We start from the raw sequence: 18,616 nt of genomic DNA, 5'->3' as shown, positions 1-18,616 counted from the left end.
TTAATAGAAAGTTTTTTAGATACGTTTCAAGTAAGAGTTTAGGATTCCGTTCTTCCCACCTGAGTTTCTTGGTTGCCTCAAGGTTTGGATGCAAAAATGGCTATTTTAAAGCTTCTTTTATTTTCTTTCATTAAAATAACTTTATCAGAAAGTTATTTGTCTGAAATTCATCAGATTTTAGAAATGATATATAACTAAACTAACTTCATATGATTGTTATTCAGGGTCGAATGAAGCAGTACAAATATTCTTCAAATATTTTGTCCATTAATGACTTTGATGATTCCAACTGCAAGGTTGTTATACACCAACAGAAAAATCGTCAAGAGACATTAAAAAAAAAAAAAACGATGAACTTTGTCTTGATGACAATAAAATAATAATTGTCATCAGCAAGACATTAGTGAAAGTGACTTAAAAAAATTTTTACAAAAAACAAAAAAACACAAATATATATACAATCTTAACATGCAACAAAAAAAATGGCTTAATATTGTTTACATACATACATCATAATAAATAAGAAATTTTTGATTTCATTATTACATAAAACATAAAAATAATATTTTCAACGAATTATTTCAGGTACACATGAATTGATAAAAATTCGAGCAAATTTAAAATTGAAAAATTTTGCTTTTTAAAACTATAGAATATTGGTTATAATGATTTACGTAGAAACATATAATATACAAATAAAACTTATAGAGAAAAGCTTTTCCTACTTTTTTAAGGTATTACAAGTGCCAAGAAACAGGATTTTGATAAAACTCATTATTTAAGATAATTTTGACCCAAAAAAATTCATTTGACGATTGGTCCATTTGATGATTGGATGAATAGTTTCGAATATAAACCTCAAATCAACTCGATTTTTGTCTGTAGCTCGAAAACTATTCGTACATCTAATCACCAAATAAACTGTATTTTTGAATTTTTTGGGTCAAATTTACCTTATAAACTGATTTTGATCGAATTCTGAAATGGCAAATTTTTTCCGATTTTTTCGATTTTTTCGAAGGGGTACCCCTTAAAAAATTTGCAAAAAATCGAAGAAAAAATTTTCTTTATGATTTCGATAAAACTCATTGTATAAGATAATTTAGACCCAAAAAATTCAAAAATCAGGTTTATTTAACGATTGAGCTAATAGTTTCTGATATAAAGCCAAAATCAACCCGATTTTAGTTTATAGCTCGGAAACCATACATCTTATCACCAAATAAACTGTATTTTTGTATTTTTTGGCTCAAATTTACCTTATAAACTGATTTTGATCGAAATCCGTGATATCAAATTTTTTCAGATTTTTTCGATTTTTTCAAAGGGGTACCCCTTAAAAAATTTGCAAAAAATCGAAGAAAAAATTTTCTTTATGATTTCGATAAAACTCATTGTATAAGATAATTTAGACCCAAAAAATTCAAAAATCAGGTTTATTTAACGATTGAGCTAATAGTTTCTGATATAAAGCCAAAATCAACCCGATTTTAGTTTATAGCTCGGAAACCATTCATCTTATCACCAAATAAACTGTATTTTTGAATTTTTTGGGTCAAATTTACCTTACAAACTGATTTTGATTGAATTCTGAAATGGCAAATTTTTTTCACACAAAAACATTCAAATCAGTTCATTTATTTGAACAAAAGTGTACAACACTTAAATAATAAATTACATTAATGTGAAATAATTTTATAAAAATTGCCTAAGACTGATTTTAAGATAGAAGATTCAATATAAATTAAAAGTGGATAAATTAATCTTAATTAGTTACGTTTGTTCCTATTTTTTTTGGATAATAAATTAATTAGTTTTTTAAGATATGAGCTAAATAAATTTAGTTCGTAAATCTTATGAGTTAAATAAAACAAATTTAGACATTTTAATATTGTCTGTGTGTCTAATAGGTATGAGCAATCTTATTTTTATTAAATATTCGCACAAAAGAACGAGAAATATATACTCTTCAATCGTTACTTTTCTATGTTTTATTTTATTAAGCATACGTTAGGTTAGGTTATATTGGCTGTCCTCGAAGGACACACTTAGGCTATAGAGCCCATTGTGATACCATATATGTATTTTACCACTTTTCCACTGATAATTTCTTTTATCAGCTTCTCAATTTTAGAGGCTGAGTGCATCTCCTTCATGCATATACCATACGCTACACCAGCCCATCAAAGCTATTAATTAAATTAATTTTTTTGCGACGGCGGGAATCGAATCCCTTATCCTAAGCATACCGGACGACTTTATTAAACATACGAATAATAAATTAGTGGATGGTTTTAATTGAACCAGAAAACTAAGATTGAATTCGATAACCGTTTAAAACGTGTACCTTCGAAATTAAAATTTTTTGCTTTTGGGTACTTTGAAGCATTTTCCTCGATTAAACTTATTTTTCCCTTTTTACGCATATGTCAAGTTAAAAAAAAATATCTCCCTGATATCGTAACGAAATTTACATTCTGAGTTAGCCGGAAATACTACTATTTCTATTTCATATTATCATAGGAAATAGAAATAGTGTTATCTTCATTATCCAAGAAGTACGAGTTCGAGTCCTGGTTCGATTTTTTTAATTGTCTTCAATTAAGTGTTATCTTCAGTTTTAAATTCAAATTAATTAACTGTCTTAAAATAAAATAAAAGAAACAATTAACCATTAAATTAATTACAGATTAATTTATTTTTGTATATATTAAAAATTGCACCAAAGCTTCTTTTATAGCTTCTTGGGAAAAAGGAAATAATAAATTTAATACCATACTTAATCCAAATAAATATTTAAAAAAAAAAATACAATTAAAATTGATATTTAAAAACAGTTTAATTTTTTCTTTATTTAAAATATTCGTAATAAGGAAGAACGATATATATTACAAGAATTCACATCATAAAAATAGTATTTAATATTAAGTATACTCTAAAAAATGGCTGTTTACAAGCTAGCGTAGAAATAAATTTGTCAAATAATCGAATACTATTATACATGTATAACGTATACGTAATTCAAGTTGCCTATTTATTAATTTTGTCAGTCAACTTTAACATTAACCATTCCATTGAATTAAGAATTTATTGTTTATGAACAAATAGAAACATTTGAGCCACTAACTCAAGCACTACTAATGATATTTGACACCTAAGAAACACATTCCATGAGGTTTTAGTAAAATGCGAGCGGTTTCTTTCATTTTCCTTTATTTGTAGCATCTTTAACTGTACTATACGTATACATAATAAAAAAAAGAAAATTAATTTTTTTTTAGTTTAATATTTGAAATAAACCCTTTCATCAGTCATGCATTCAAAGAATTTTTCAACGAAAGTTAAATAAATTAATATTATTAATTGATTATAGATTTTTTTTTATTAAATCAAAGCGATGTGGGTCGGAAAGAAAGTGTGATTGAATAATAATGAAAATTAGTTTTCTATAAAAAAAAAAAAATTTTAAGATGAGGGATTAATAAATTTAAATAAAAAAATTAATGCATGTTGCCTAAAGTTTTGCATGTTTTTTGTTTGTAAAGTTTCTTAGGATTAAATTTATCCGAAAATATAAAAAGAAAACTTTAAAATTTAAGAAAGTTTAATGGAAAACTTAATTGATTGACAGGATAAAATCAGTATAAAAATGCAAGGCTACAAAAGATATATGTTATATCAAATAGTCTAAACTGTACAAAACTTCCCTGCGCCTACACCATAATTATTTACTATTTCTGCAAATCGTGCCAGAAAATTGTTTATAAATGTTAAACCGTCAGTCGGATTATCATAAAAATTAACATGGCTAAATTCATAGCATTTAAAAATCGACCGACTTAAGATTTATGGCACATCAATTATTAACTGTCCAGTATAGGAAGTTATTGTTATGGGTCAGAAATACGAAATTGAAATTTTCAGCATATCTTTACCTTTCATGGTTAGAGCAAGGCACACCAATTTGGAAAAGAAATATGTGTGTGCGTACGTATGTTTATGCTCCATTTTCCCGTCATCGATATCGCGTGAACAAAAATGATATCGAAATCACTGAGGATTCGATCAAGTAGTCAAGTAGTTTCGAGTCATTTATTTTTTTATTTTTTCATAACTATTTAGAATGCTGGGATTCGTGTGGACCACAATGGTTGCATTCGACTCTACCCATGACTTGAATTATATAAAAATCAACCGATTCAAGACTTTTAAAGTTAATAATGGTTATCCTAAGACTAAATGTGCTCAATATTGCTTAACTTCAGTGATAGAGTGAGAACGTAACGTGTGACGATGACGCAAGTTCCATGATTTTGGTTCACACAAAAAAAGTGCTCAACGCGTCTAAAGAATTTTTCACTTCAAAAATTATTTATTGTTTTTTGCGATGTCATTCGAGAATCGAAGCGTAAATTTATTTATTTATTAAGCGCAAATGTGCCATATTTATTTCAAGACACTAAAAAATACAAAAATAATAAAATTCATTAAAAAAAAAACACAAAACTTGTTTGTGAAAATTTCGTACCTTAGAACTAAAATGACAAAAATAGCTTACAAATAAATAAATAAACAAAATTAAAGTACTACAAGTGCATTACCTAAAAATTTTAAAAAAGAATCAAATACACAATTATTTACCAATAAATATGAATTTATCATTTTAAAGCAATAAAAAATTTATTATTAACAATTATTCCCAACAATGGTAGCCAAGATTTTTTTTATTAGATATTTAAAAAGAAAAAAGTTCATTTATATCATTTAATAACAATAAAATTTTGTAATAATTATATACTTTTTAAGAAAACAATTATTTTAATATGAAAAAACTATAAAAATAATATTTAAAAAAAAAAACATTCTTCTGTTGCTAAGTTCACACAAAACATTATATATATAAAAATCGCATGTAGAGTTCATTTTCCTTTTCACGCGCATAAGCGTGGAAAACAAACGAAACAATTAAAAGAAAATTATAAAAAGTTTCTTACCGAAAAAGTTTTAAAGAAATTAACCAATCAAAAAAGCACAAAATTACACTGTTAATCACAATATTAAATAAAGCGCACTTTAGAGATAAAATTACATATCGTAGTTTCAAATATCACTTTATAAATTCAAATAAACACAAGGTTAATCAATTGTTGTCACAACAATGTATATATAAAAGTATTGTTGTAGATATTCTTGAAATTCATACAAGAGATCAGGTGTGTATAAGAACAAAAACAGTGTTGTCGTTAAATGCGATTAGAGAATGTACCGTACTGGATTGGTTTACAGTTTAACACCAGGCTATATACCTTTGAAGAGATCGGGGCAACCTAAGAATAAATATAACCAACTTGCACATACATGTTTTATATATATATATATATATATATTATTATTACATTTATTAATTTTTTTTTCTTTTCCGCCACTTCGTCGTGGCTTCTTGTAGTTAGTTAAGTTGTGTAGGTCGTAGTACGTCAAACTACACACGGTGCACGGTGTTGTGGAAGAAGGCCTCTTCATATAGAGTTTAGCTAACTTCTTGTTCTTGTGGTATGTTCACATCATAATCATTATCAATAACCACATACACAGTACTTATATACAGGGTATCTATTTAAGTTGGTTACATGTGGAAAATTTTTATACCCTGTATATATGTAATATATATATCAAGGTATATTAAGTTTAGTCACAAGTTTGTAGCGCTTGAAAATATTGATGCTACGAATAAATTTTTGGTTTAGGTGTTAATAAAATCACCTAATCAGGCCATTTCCAGTTTTCCGCCCGTCTGTCCGTTTGTCTGTGGACACGATAACTAAAAAACAAGAAGAGATAACCAGCTGAAATTTTTATTTTTCCCGGACCAAGGCTCCCCATTCTTAAAACCTATTACAGCAAGGTTAATTTTGATCACAAATCTGAAAAGTATTACCCGATTTTATTGGATTTATTTCCGGGACCACGGCTCCATATTCTTGAAACCTGTTTGAGCTAGGTTAATTTTGATCACAAATCTGAAAAGTATGACCCAAATTTAGAAGGATTACATACTTGGTTTATCAAAATTGGATAAAATTTAGATGTGATAAAACAAAATTAAATTTTTTGGATTTTGATGACGTCATAAAGTTGAAAAATTCGATTTTTTTACTAACACAGGCAAATTGAATCCGATTTTATTGGAATTTTCTTTGAAACTCACTAACTTTGGGTCATTCTTTTCATCTGTGATGTCAGTTTTTCGCTGGCTATCATTTATGTGTTTAATTTCGGGACTAGGACTCCACATTCTTGAGACCTGTTAGAGCTAGGTTAACTTTGATCACAAATTTGAAAAGTATGGTCCAACTTTAGTAGGATTACATACTTGGTTTATCAAAATTGGATAAAATATGGATGCTACGAATAAATTTTTGGTTTAGGTGTTAATAAAATCACCTAATCAGTCCATTTCCGGTTGTCCGTCCGTCTGTCCGTTTGTCTATGGGCACGATAACTAAAAACGAAATGAGATATCAAGCTGAAATTTTCATAGCTTGCTGAGGACGTAAATAGGTAAATAGTTAGGCTAAACTCGTAAATGAGCAACATAGATCAAGTAGGTCTTGAGTTCAACTTTTGTTTGAAATTTTTTTTCGTAATATCTCTGTTAATCCGTGAAAGTTCAAATTACGACAAAACTTGTCCATTTTCTCCAAAACTATGTAAGATAGACAGTTGAAAATTTGCAAGTAGCTTCAACTAGGTATTGTGAACTTCTTCAACTAGGTCTTGTGTAAAAAAGTCGAGAAAATACTCGAATAAAATACTCGCTTTCAAAAACTTCGAAAATTTTAAGTATGATGACTGGTTAATTTGGATATGAAATAACGTGTTTTATAAGATGAATTTGCAAAATGTACTTTATAAGTCATTTCAAAACGACCAATTAACATTTCCATCTATCATTTTCAATTTGTGGACATCCTCTACATTCGATGTCAAAAGTGAATACCTTAATGTTAATATTTTCGAAAGCAGGATTTTTTATAAAGAATAACTTCTTTGATAAAAGAATAAAGAATTTTTTCTTTTTCGTAAACCTTGTAATAAAAAAATTTTTCCATAGGTAGGTAGCCAACTTAGCCATAGATACCCTGTATATATTACTTATACTTATGAGTGTGTGTGGTTTTTTAATTTTTTTTTTTACATAAATACATATTCGTGGACATCATCTTCAGCGGATTTATACGTAATTTGTTTTATAATTACTATATTTATTATAATTTTGTATTATATGGAGACAAAATAGTTGATTTAGCTACCTTGAAATTTTTGAATTAGCGTATTTTTCTTGGTCGTGGACATCTTCTTCAGCGGTTTTATATAATTTTACTGATATCTCGTACATTCTTGTCTTTTTCGATTGGAATTTTCCGAAGATTTGATTTTTCGGGAATTTCAGTTCAAAGTGTGACTTTTTTGTGTTTCAAAACGTGCTGATATTCTCCAGAATTTCCTCAGTGACTTGGAGTATTGTTTTTGTTGCCTAGAGTATTGAAATATTTAGGCTCCAGAATGATAAATTTTTGAATTAGCGTATTTTTCTTGGTCGTGGGCATCTTCTTCAGCGGTTTTATATAATTTTACTGATACCACGTACATCCTCGCCTTCTCTGGTTGGAATTTTCCGAAGATTTGACTTTTCGGAAATTTCAGAGTGTGACTTTGTGTTTCATAACATGTTGATATGCTCCAGACGGTCCTCAGTGACTTGGAGTATTGATTCTGTTGCCTAGGCTATTGAACTATTTAGGCTCCTGAATAATATTGAATCGGGGGTCTAAATTTTATTGATTAATTTCTCGCTGACTTGATGATCATTTAATTAGGTATTATTCAAGTGTTAGATTTGAATTAAAATTATATAAAATAAGTGGCAAAAATGAAGAAAAAAATTTGATTTAGGCGTCATTGTTTCACAGCTGGAATTTTTTTTTGTTTTTTTGTATAATTTTGTCTATGCATGAACGCACACAATAATTTGTGTTCGTTTCTCTAGTGAGAACAATTTTTTTGTGAATGATATTGAAATTAAATTTATTTTTCTTAAAATAATAAGCAAAAAAACATACAAATTTGTTTTTAAGATTCAAATAAAATTGGTCTATGTAATTTGAATATTATTCTTCACAAAAAAAAAGAAGCTATTCTGGTGAATGTGTACTTGGTCGGACTAATTTCAACTAGCTATGGTGAATATGACCTTACAAGGACATATCAATAACATTCTGTGTTTTTGATAGAACATGTAAATTTGACCCGATTTTATTGGATTTTTTTTTGAAACCCACTAATTTTGAGTCATTTTTTTCAACTATTATGTCAGTTTTACGCTAGTTTTCACTCATGTGCTTAATTCCGGGACCAGGGCTCCACATTGTTGAAACCTATTAGACCTAGGTTAATTTTGATCACAAATCTGAACAGTATGACCCAAATTTAGTAGGATTACATACTTGGTTTATCAAAATTGGATAAAATTTAGATGTGATAGAGCAAAATTGAAGTTCTTGGATTCTGATGACGTCACAAAGTTAAAAAATTCGATTTTTTTGTTAACACAGGCAAATTTGATCCAATCTTATTGAAATTTTTTTTGAAACCCACTAATTTTGGGTCATTCTTTTCAGCTGTGATATCAGTTTTTTGCTAGCTATCACTTATGTGCTTAATTCCGGGACCAGGGCCCCACATTCTTGAAACCTGTTAGAGCTAGGTTAATTTTGATCACAAATTTGAAAATTATGATCCAGAGTTAGTAGGATTACATACTTGGTTTATCAAAATTGGATTAAATTTAGATGAGATAGAGCAAAATTAAATTTGTTGGATTGTGATGACGTCATAAAGTTCAAAAATTTGATTTTTTTGATAACATTGATAAATTTGATCCGATTTTATTGGAACTTTTTTTGAAACCCACTAATTTTGGGTCAGTCTTTTCAGCTGTGACGTCAGTTTTTCGCTGGCTATCATTTATGTGCTTAATTCCGGGACTAGGACTCCACATTCTTGAAACCTGTTAGAGCTAGGTTAATTTTGATCACAAATTTGAAAATTATGATCCAAATTTAGTAGGATTACATATAAGGTTTATCAAAATTGGATAAAATTTAGATGTGATCGAGCCAAATTAAATTTTTTGGATTCTGTAGACGTCATATATACTTTTATCGAACTCTGTATAAACGAGATGTTTTGCCAAGTAACTCCATTAGTTGTTAATTTCACTTGTTTGTCATAATATTTAATAAGCAAATATTGCTCGAACATATTTTAAATGTTCACTTTATATTTTAAAATCTTGAATAAATGCTTTAAAGTGAACGGAGAGGAAAGATAACGGGAAACGTCACGTTAGAGTCACTTCATAATATAAAATAATAATATGTGGATAGTTGACATGAAGTACCAATACCTATATACCTCGATTAAAATACTGCAAGGCACTGTTTATAATATTCAAGTCATTTCGATTGGCCAGCGAAGAACATAATTAATCGATTATGTATTCTATACTTTTTATATTATTAAATATTATACTTGTGACCTATTATATCAATATCCTGTTTTTAAGGTCTTTTATGCAAACAAAGCAAGATTGATTTACAAGATTACTACTTTTTGATACAAAATCAAAAAGTTCAAAAAAATTTTCAAATTCGATAAAAAACTAGAAAGTTTGAAGAAACATCGAAAGAAAATTAATTTTAAAACTAAATTTCAGTCATCAGTTTTGAAGAGGGAGGCACCTGGGGGTGTGGCAGTAACAATAATTTTTTATTTATTGATAAAAGGAACTGCCCCCAAACCAACCCCGTTCAAACCGCCTCCAAAATGTTCTTCTGATCATTCTTGTCAATAGTTCACACAACCACAAAAAATTTTAACGAATAGTTTTCCAGCTACAGGCAAAACTACACATACATTACATTTATAGTGCCTTTATGCACTTATCAAAGGCTCTCAGAGCCACACAAGGTAGTTTTCGACCTTCAGGTTTATAACTGTAATGTGTGTGCATCTTTGATCGCCCGTACCTCGAAAATTACTGGTTAAAAAGTTTTGTGGCTTTGAGAGTTTTTCATCAGAACGATCTGAAGAATATCTTGGGATTGTTTTGAAAATGTTTCACAGAAATTTATTTTCCTAATCATTTTCATCGCCCTTAGCTCGAAAACTTTGTATGGCTGTTAGAGCTTTTGATCTAGAGAACATTCAAAGGTGGGTTAGAAAAAGTTTCAAAGAAAGCCATTTTCGTACCTAATATTGCGGGGTCCTGTACAGTTTTAGCCAGATTGAAGTCGAAAAGGTTGTCATGTCCTTAAGTTTAGAGAGTAAGCTAACCCATATAATGAGCTTACTTTTTTCATAATGATCATTGCCTTTTTCTCCTTAGAATTTACTAAATATTCTTAATAACTATTCCTAATTGATCTAATATATTTTTAAAATAAAATTAATATACTAGTTATTGATAAATAATTAATTAATTGACAATTTCCTTATTAAAATATAAACGTACAATAATGTATTGTAAACAAGCAATATTTATAATTAACAATCGATCCTCAAAATCAATTTATTCGATATCAGTTAAGTAGTTATTTACTATAATCATTTTTTGAAATAGTTCTACCATTTAAGGATGTTCGAGCGTGTATGTCATAAGACAAATGTTTAACTTTGTCACATTATTAATATTTCTAGGAGCGTATTTGTCGTTTTTCATGGGTCTTTAAATTCATTAAATTACCACGACAAAATTTAATCTCCAAGCAATTTTATCCAAATCCACTTAATACTAAGAAATAAGTTAGAGAATTTTTAATTAAATATTGCAATACTTGTGTTATTGGAAATATTGTCTACTTCTAAATGGGACTACTTTGAAACTACTATTTATTGATAAGAAATATTCAATGTCTAAGAATTTGCAATTAATTTTATTGAATTATGACTAATGAAATGTAATCTTATAAACAAATATAAATAATATTAATTTAATTAATAATAAAGTTATGTTTGCTTATAACAGGATTTCATTTAATATAAAATTATTTAATAGATTTATTCTTTATTTGTCTAAATTATATTTTTTTAGGCCTATGATACTCAAAATTTGTTTTATTTGTAGAGTTTTACTCAAGGAATATGTGTTTCAAATTTCAGATTACGAATCCATGCAAATTTTTAAGAAAAAAACTATTGAAAATTGATATGAAATACATTACTCTTGTGAAAAAATCTCAAAAAAACGACATAGTTTGAAAGTTTTTCATAGTTTTTACTTGGAACGAATGAAAACAAATAAAAAAAACTTTTTAATAGAAAGTAAACATATTAGCAACGACAAAGAAACGAAAAAAACCAAGTGTCTCCATTCATATGAGGAATGTACGATCAGGATAGATTTAGGGTTGAAATTATTTTTATCTTATTTTCATCTTTGATGACGAATTTTATTATAACTTCATGAATCTAGACGAAAAATATGAATACAATTTCTCGATATCTGCCGTGGTTTTCGAAATATTGAAAGCTGAATAATTAAAGAAAATTTTCATTTTTCTTTTTTTGAAACCATTTTATTATTTATATCTTTATTTATTTATGTTTTTGTTTTGTTTAAAAGGTAATTTGTTCGAGCGAATTTTTAGCTTTCAAACAAACCATAAAGTCAAAATCGGTTAATCCGTTTAAGTGCTACGATACCACAAACGAATCGATTAGACCTGATTTTATTGAATTTTTAAAGTTTTCATCTAATACTTTTATCCTTAGCCGCGAATCTGTTGATATATGTGTTGAAGAGCATTTTCACACAATATTTTCCATAGATTAATGAAAAAATTTGAAATCCTGCCCTGGTAATCAAGAGTAAAATATCCACATGGATAGATATAACCACAAAGTAACAGATGTTTGTTATTCAATTGAATGCATTTTTAAAAATATTTTCATCCTAAATGAATAATTACAATGATAACTACCGCATTTTGATTAGTCTATACATATAATGTTGTCTAGAAATGATGAATAATTGTAAATACGTAAACAAATATTGCCAAAAAGACCAATAATTCTATATAGGATGTCTTTTTTAAGTTGAAATTAAATTTCAATTAAAACCTCACCTCTTATTCATAACTGACAAACATTAGAAGAACGCATTAAATTAAAAAGTTGTTCTTTATAAATACACAAACATTTTTTGCTTGGAACATTTTTTTGTAAACCGAATGGTTTAGACAGTTATTCCTTGCAAGACATTTGGCTTTTTTTTCGTTTGTTCATTCACTTTGAACAAAAATGATATTTATAGAAAATCGAACCAATTTCATTGGATTTATTATAAATTTTTTTCACTGAGTGCCTAAATTTCGCAAAAACAATTATGCGAAATAACAATTTTGGTACGAAAAAACAATTTTGGGTAAAACTTGAGAGTCCGCTTTTGAATCAACTGTGTGGTTTGCGGAAAAATGTTTCGAACAAAAAATGTAACTTTTTTAATCAATAACAACATTCTAATGTGCTCATATCACTCGATTACCAGTTGTGGAGTAAAGTGAGCATTTTATTGAGCTTGAAAACCTACGTTAAGTTTAATGCCTGCACAATATGTATGCCTAAAGACGAAACATTTTTTGCTTGTATTATCGATAAAACATATTTTTTGAGTTTCAAGTATATGTCAACTCAAAAAAGATCTATATTTAAAGATAAGTTTTCGATTTAAAATAGTATACGAACTCTATAAACTATTGGTCCATTTCGATTAATAAAAGAATCAGCAGTACTCAATAGCTAAAAACGTATCAAACTAGGATATAAAAACAAATTTTTAATAACCCAAATTTTCTGGATATATTTATTTAATAATCATTGAATGATTAATGATTATAAATATATTATATTCAATCAAAAATCCAGTTTTTTAATTTAAAAAAAAATGTAAAAAAAAAATAGAATTAGCATTGATTAACACATGTTAAAATGTGATTAATTTTTTTAACATAGATAAATGAATTGTTAAATTTTAAGAATAGTTTGCTAATCATATAAATTAATATATTATACATAGATAGCATGAATATGACATGACAGCTTTATACCGGAAGATTATAAAAAATTAATTCTGATGTATTTAAAAAAATACATACTATGTCGATTGTAATAGAATAATTTATTATCACAGTTATACCTTAATATCAATAAATTGAAAAAAGGTTTAATTTAAGGTAAATTTTCTTTTAGTTGTGTACAAAGTAGTCGAAGGGAGGGGATTAAAATCGATTCTAGCGCTGCTCTGTTATGAAATTTGCAATAAATCACACGTTTTTCAAATGTAAGCATTTTTCATTGATATATAGTTCATTTCAAATAAAACTTATGGAATAATAAAATAATTCAATCAATAATATCTAATTTAATAAATTGAGCCTGGTGCGACCCTCGAGGTCCACAGATCATCAAAACTTCCCAGTATAATAAAAAGGTCTTCTTAAAGTCTTCTAAAAGGTCTTCTGAAACGATCATTATGTCCATAGATAAATGATGAGTTTCATCCACTTTTCATATTCTGTTTATCGAGTTTTTTTCAGTTTTTTAATTACCATTAAAAAACGGCTCAACCAATTCTGCTGAAAACTCTTTCAGTTCTTAAATACGCGATTACGCGTCGAATAAGCCCAGTCACGTGTTAATGTCAAAATTGTTAATGAGGTAATCGAGGCGAAAGAATCCGAACGAACAAATCCACATACTTACACACACATACACAGACATCACATTGAAAAGGTTTGATTCGGATATTGCAGTCTTGAAACCGCGGAAATATGTAAAACTGGAGATTTTCAAAATCGGCCCCATTACATTAACTTCCTCTGGGAAGTTTATTATCAAAAGTCAATGACCAAATTAAGATTACTTAATTAGGCATACATATTGTAATTTTCCAAAACACAGCCAAATCTTTAGGAAGATGAAAAATATATAATAGGTAAATATCTCTTATGATTATGGCTTTTGAAACCTGCTGATCTTTACACAGAATGTTAGAAACCGTTTGCATCATATTGATTGAAAATATTATCCTTTTCAGCACTCCAGCTAGAAATAACATAGACAGTTCTCGTTCCAAAATAATTTAAACTGTGATCCAAAATTAATGGTATCAATCAATCATTAAAAATCACTTGTTACTTAAAAACCAAATAGCAAAAATAAATTGAATTATAAAATCACGATTTTCACCTATCAGCCAAGTAACAAACCAGTAACTTGAATCATTGATCCACAAAATGTACACTTTATGATACAATACACATGTTGTACAAACTGAAACCGATTTTGGACAATACATATTCTTTTGATATAGACAGGCGAATCGACCAATACATTTATCTATTGTGATGAAAGACGGACAGACGACAGACAGACAGACAACCGGAAATGGACTAATTAGGTGATTTTATGAACTCCTATAAAAGTTTCTTTGTGGCATCAATATTTTTAAGCGTAACATACTTGGAACTAAACTTAGTATACCTTGATATATTTCACATATATGTTATAAAAATACGCTGAATACGATGGTAAAAATTGTAATTTTGAGCAGCAATTTTCATTGTTTTGATGTTTTTAGACCTTTTTAAAGAAAACAGTGCACCGGAGTAAAAAAAAGTTAAGATCCACAAAATTAAGATTCTAACAAAATACATCGTTTGGGACTAGTTGCGACTAAATACTTACCTCGTTTGGGACTAGTTATTTTTGACCGTTAAATTGTTATAAATAAATTAAGAGACATGGGTTCTCTGGGTTATATTGAGATCAATAAAAATTTTATTATAATTGCCCAATAATGTTGGAACTTCCAAAAATCGTTGTTTACGTGTATAATCAACAAATAATAATAAATTTTAATATACTACACAGCAATTCAATAAATAAATGGATGCTAATTGATCCGTTATTTCTTCTTTTTATTTATTTTTTTTTTTTATATAAATTATGTATTAAGTGCACGTTACTTTTTTTTTACGAAAATATTTATATATTTTTTTTTGTCGACTTTATAATTAGTTTAATTCACAAAAATACAAAAATAAATCAAAAATATTCCCATTGTTAAACAAGAAAAAATAAAAATTAATTCAAAAATTTATTTATTTTTAATATACAGAGTTCATCATTAAATTGTGTTATTTAATATATTAATTTTGATGCTTAGATAACTTAGCCTCATTTATTTGATTCTTTTTTTCATTCACGTCTATATAGAGAGAATATGTGGCTACGTTTTTACCCGGCTTTGATAACGAGACAGCCCTTTGGAGACATTAGCCTTTAGTGTTGTTTCGAAGGCGGGTCCTGATCTGATATAGTGATGTTTATTTACACACAATATAGAAGTTTTTTTAATCGCAAAAAATGACATCCCATGAAAATTGGATAAAATTTGGGAGAAATATCCAAAACAAAAAAGTTTTATACCCTATGACATCATTAAAATCCCAAAAATTTTATTCTGCTCTATCACTCGCAAATTTTATGCGATTTTGATAGTCCAAGTATCTAATTCCACTATTTTGGGGTCATGTTTTTCAAATTTTTGATTAAACTTAACGTATCTTCAGTAAATTTCAATAATGCACTACTATGGTTTCCACTTTCAGCACAAGGGAACATATTAGCAAAAATCTAACAACAAAATTGAAAAAAATGACTGTGAATTAGTAGGATTCAAAAAAAAATTTATTAAAATTGGATAAAATTTGAGCAAGATATCCAAAAAATTTATTTTTTATACTCTATGACGTCAGCAAAGTAAAATAATTTTTATTTTGCTCGATCACACGCAAATTTTATGCGATTTTGATAAACTAAGAATGTAATTCTACAAATTTTTGGCCATATTTTTCAAATTTTTGATTAAACTTAACATATCTTCAGTAAATTTTCATAGTGCACTACTATGGTTTCCACTTTCAGCACAAGAGAGCATATTAGCGAATATCTAACAACAAAATTGAAATATATGACGGTAAATTGGTGGGTTTCAAAAAAAAATGCATTAAAATTGTTTAAGATTTGGGCAAGATATCCAAAAAATTGATTTTTTATACTCTATGACGTCAGCAAAATAATCAAGTTATAATATTTCGACCCTCTTATTATTATTGCCCAAAAATGATATTTAAAATTGATGTTTAGCATTAAACATCTCTCATATACAGATAAGTCTGTACATAGACGCAAAAATTATAACGCTTAGATAACTTAACCCAGAATTTTAATTCTTTACAAAAATCTATTATTTTTATTTAAGTCAATATAATAAATAATATGTGTGATTTTTTTATAAATGAAGGTTTTTATAATAATTATTTTTGATAAATTAATTTTATAGAATTATTTTATTAATAATAATGAAAAGGTTAAAAATTTGTTTAAAAAAAAAAATTCATATTTTTAATTGTAATAAAAATTTAAATTATTAAATTTGAATCAATAGAAAAAACATAATACAGATCTTTAAAACATCTCACATGTAAAATAGATATTTAACATCACAAAGTCTATACCAGCAAGGTTAGCAAAAATAATTCATTGACGATTTTTTTGATGTATCATTTTTAGAATAAAAGTATTACAGCCTTCAAATTGTATCAATTAATTATTGATTTTAGTAATAGGGAATATCGATGATTTTTCTTTCGCATTTCTTAACAAAATATGAAAATGATACATATTTTTATGAAATTTTTAAACTCTCCTATCGTAGTTTTCTATCGAAAAGAGTTCCTGTTTTTCAGGCGAGCCAAGATACTATTATTTTCTTAATAAAATGATCTTTCTTCTGAAATCAATTTCGATTGGTTAACAGACCGGACCGGTGTAGATCTGTTCATACCATATGAACAGGTAAGTCAATATAGGTAACTACACCAATCTATTAACCAATCGAAATTGGTATCAGAAGAATGATAATTTAATTACGAAAATATTGATATAGACTTGCCAGAAAAAACCGTTCATGAAAAATGATTAAAATTGATTTAATTAGAAATATAATAGAAGATCGACCTTATAACCGTTTCTTGTACTATAACTTGTATTATGAATTTCATGCACATTCAAAATTTAAATTGATGGCAAAATGCATGGGCTCAGCCGGGATTTGAACCCGGGACCTCTCGCACCCTAAGCGAAAATCATACCCCTAGACCACTGAGCCGTTGTTTTTATTATTTTAATTAATTAAATTTTTGTAAGCTTAAACCATAAGTATTTTAAGAGATACAAACCAATATTTGATTTCTTTTATCTAAGTTGTATTTAGAGTTATTCGAAAAATAATTTTCCTCAGCTGTTTGTTACATGAATGAGCTTTTATTAAAACTATCGTCTATATTTCCTAATTAAGAAGCCCTTGTTTTAAAAGACGTTTATTATCGAGCCAAAACATCGTGTGAAATCAATTTTTGGATCAATAACTACGAAAATATGAAGGATTTAAATGTAAAACTAGACAAAAAGGAAAATAACACTTGATGACGTCATAACCTGCCATTGCCATAGTTACTACATATCAAAAGTTGTTTTGCAAGAATAAAATAGAAAAAATTATTTATTTGCTTATATCTTTCATGCTTATCAACTGATTTTTATTTCTGCTCCAGATCTTGTCATCTTTTCTTGCATATTTTCAAGTTTAATCGAAAGATGTTTGCATGCATTCAAATCGACATCTGGACAAAGACTTATTAACAGACAGTACTTATTCTGATTCATATCCACAGAAATTTATGGTAGCTGTCCGAATATAAAAAAATAGAACGTGGTTTATGATATTTATTAATTTCTTATATCTTATATGTTTTTGATGACAGGATTTCAGATCTTGTCATCAATTCTCGCCATTTTCAAATTTTAACGAAAGATACATAGAAATCGACATCAGGACAAAGGTCTATTATCAGTTTGATAGCGGATCTCCTGTAGGTATGATTAGAATAAAAAATTATGATGCAAGAAACAAATGGTAACAAATATATAGATAAACTAATAAACTTAATAATAATAATACTTAAATTCAAAATTCAAATTCAAAATACCTAGTTAACGCATGAATGAAGAAACGTTGATTTCTTTAAAAAAAAAAAACATGCTTTGACTTTCAAACAAAATAATATTATTATTAATGCTGATGGCATCATATATATGTTGATGGTAGTAGTAATACTAAAACCTAAGTAACATGGCAACCGTAAGCAACTATTTGTAAACATTAATATGTTAAGAACAACTATAGATAGCTATTTTATAATATTTATTATGAGAAAAACTATACCTGTTGAAAAATAAATATCGTAAAATTTATACAAGTTGGAGGAATCAAATCAACAGTTAAGGATATCCTATACATATGTATGAGCATGACAACAATGTTTGATTTAAAGGCTCAAAATTTGTTTGTAGGTAGTCTTTTACTCAAAGAATATGTGGTTAAAATTTCAGTTTAGGTATCCGTGCTAATTTTTAAGAAAAAAGTCATTAA

General features: G+C 27.6%; 1 non-coding gene across 1 annotated transcript; it reads right to left on the bottom strand.

Annotated features, from left to right (window-relative positions):
- Nucleotides 1–17,221: 17,221 nt before the first annotated feature.
- On the bottom strand, nt 17,222–17,293 carry Trnap-agg. Its single transcript has one exon. It is a non-coding gene; the product is annotated as a tRNA-Pro (tRNA).
- Nucleotides 17,294–18,616: the final 1,323 nt, after the last annotated feature.

The sequence above is a fragment of the Chrysoperla carnea genome, chromosome 5 (assembly GCF_905475395.1).
Source record: "Chrysoperla carnea chromosome 5, inChrCarn1.1, whole genome shotgun sequence".
Lineage (NCBI taxonomy): Eukaryota > Metazoa > Arthropoda > Insecta > Neuroptera > Chrysopidae > Chrysoperla > Chrysoperla carnea.
The sequence above is the reverse complement of the archived record's forward strand: the minus strand, read 5'-3'. Positions and strand labels throughout refer to the sequence as shown.